General features: G+C 56.1%; 1 long non-coding RNA gene across 3 annotated transcripts in view; it reads left to right on the top strand.

The window, feature by feature from the left end:
• Positions 1-1,858, top strand: part of LOC122194167 — a 4,447-nt gene extending 2,589 nt beyond the window's left edge. For 2 of the 3 annotated variants that reach the window (XR_006183059.1, XR_006183057.1), the window contains exons 2-3: positions 596-697; positions 825-883. This is a non-coding gene — a long non-coding RNA (uncharacterized LOC122194167). Of the gene's footprint in view, positions 1-595; positions 698-824; positions 884-1,705 lie in introns of those variants that run through there. The other variant, XR_006183058.1, reaches the window with a different exon arrangement.
• Positions 1,859-1,864: the final 6 nt, after the last annotated feature.

Raw genomic sequence — 1,864 nt, 5'->3', positions numbered from 1 at the left:
CCCATGGAGGTGGATCCACCTCTGGATGAGCCCATGGAGGTGGATCCGCCTGTGGCACAGCTGGCCTGGCACCACACCACCGTGCCAGGCCCTGTGTTGGCACGCTCACAGCTCCGCCATTGCTGGTCCGGGCGCTCGGCTCCTTACCCTCTGTGCGGCCCCCGCCCCCGGCATTAGCTGGGTGGCATTGCTGACATCTGCTCCTCCTCCACCTTGTTGCTCCTCTGCGGTTCTGCGGGCCCCCGGTTCCATCTTCCCCCTGTAGGAGTTAGGTGCCACTTCTGGGCTTTGTTGTTGATTTTAGTATTAGCTTAGTTTTAGTGTTCAGTTCAGTTTTAGCGTTAGGCATAGGTTCCTGTTAGGAGGTTAGAGTTAGGCATAGGTTCCTGTTAGGAGGTTAGAGTTAGCCATAGGTTCCTGTTAGGAGGTTAGAGTTAGCCATAGGTTGCTGCTCCCAAGTGGCAGTAAATGCTGCTCACTCGGTAAGCCCTCCCCGAGTTCTCATGCAGAGAAATGAGTGCGACTTCCCTGACAAGGGAGGTTTGAGGACGTCTGCGATGAATTGAATTTCCGTCTTGTGACTTTTCTGTTGCAGAACATCGAGGCATGTGAGTGGCTGAGAAATGGAGTTGGGGCTCAGGGGAGCAATCGAGCAACGGGTGCCTGTGTCACAACCTTCCTGAGCGGCCCTTGCAAGGTAGGTGTGCCTTACTGTGAGCGTGCGCTAAGGCACTGCTGTTCAAACACAGTTGGTGGCACTGTCTGCAGCAGGTCTGCTTTCTGTTAAGCTTTGCCCTTCTTTTATGCCCACCTGTCCTTTTCAGCTCCTGCTCCCCTCGCCTGCAAGAGGAGCAATGCTCAAGTTTGAGGAATCATTTCCTCGGCAGGTGGTAAAAGATGACGCAGCTGCAAGTTTCGTGTCCTTGTTTGTCATTGGGTCAGTAGAGCAAGGAGATGCTCAGAACAGCTCTAAGTGCGCCTGTCACAGCAGTGTGCGCGAGAGAATAACGACTCCTTCTCCCCTCTTGTAGAAAGCAGCCTCCTTGAGAGCAGGAGAGCAGCGGGCTGCCTGCTGTGTGGTGCTGAAGGGCATTTCTCCCAGCTGAGATCCCCGAGCCCACGCTGGCGGAGAACGTGCTGCGCCACGGTCTCTTCTGTGGAGCCGCTTTGCAGCTGCTCTGTGCACTGGCTGTAATCGTGCCGGTTTCCAGGTGCCATAAGCCAGTAAGTCGTGCTCTCTGAGGCTGATAGAAAGGCACGGGCAATGGGCAGGGAGAGAACAATCTGCAGCAATCGATGCAATCTGATGCAATCGAACATCCTATGGTGCTGTGCCCCGGCACTGTTGAGAGTGCCGTCGTTTGTCCTGCCCTTCCTTCCGTGTGCGCGTGTTCCTGATGCGCGCCAGGAGCCTTGGGGTGCAAGCTCATCTGCTGCTGCTGCTGCTGTGCTGTGTGTGCTGCCAGGCAGTGTCCAAGCCCTGTGCAGGCGCTGCCTTGCAGGAGATGGCTTTGGGTTCCAGTTCGTATGGGACTTTGGGGAAGGAGATAGAGGTGGAGTTTCTGGCGTTCCCTGATGGCAGGAAGGCGGTTTCCAGTGCTGGCAGCCAAAGCTGCCCGGGCGGTGACTTGAGCTTCCCAAGCAAGCCGTCAGCCACTTGTTACCTGTGAAGGTTCCCTGACCGTTTCTGCCTTGATTCTTGTAGGACTGGCACAGTCTTGGAACTCAGTCTGGCGAGGCAGTGAAGAAAGCCAAGGCAGTGCTGCTCTGCTGAGGAAGAAAGCCCAGAAGGAGAGCAAGAAGAACCGAGAAGGGCTTGAGCGAGAAGGCCCACAGGACACTGGGATCAGCTGGGATGCTTCCT

Source organism: Lagopus leucura, unplaced genomic scaffold (assembly GCF_019238085.1).
Source record: "Lagopus leucura isolate 7727_CA_CO unplaced genomic scaffold, USGS_WTPT01 35278-0_obj-0_obj, whole genome shotgun sequence".
In the NCBI taxonomy this organism is placed as follows: Eukaryota; Metazoa; Chordata; class Aves; order Galliformes; family Phasianidae; genus Lagopus; species Lagopus leucura.
This window is presented reverse-complemented; position numbering and strand designations above follow the sequence as displayed.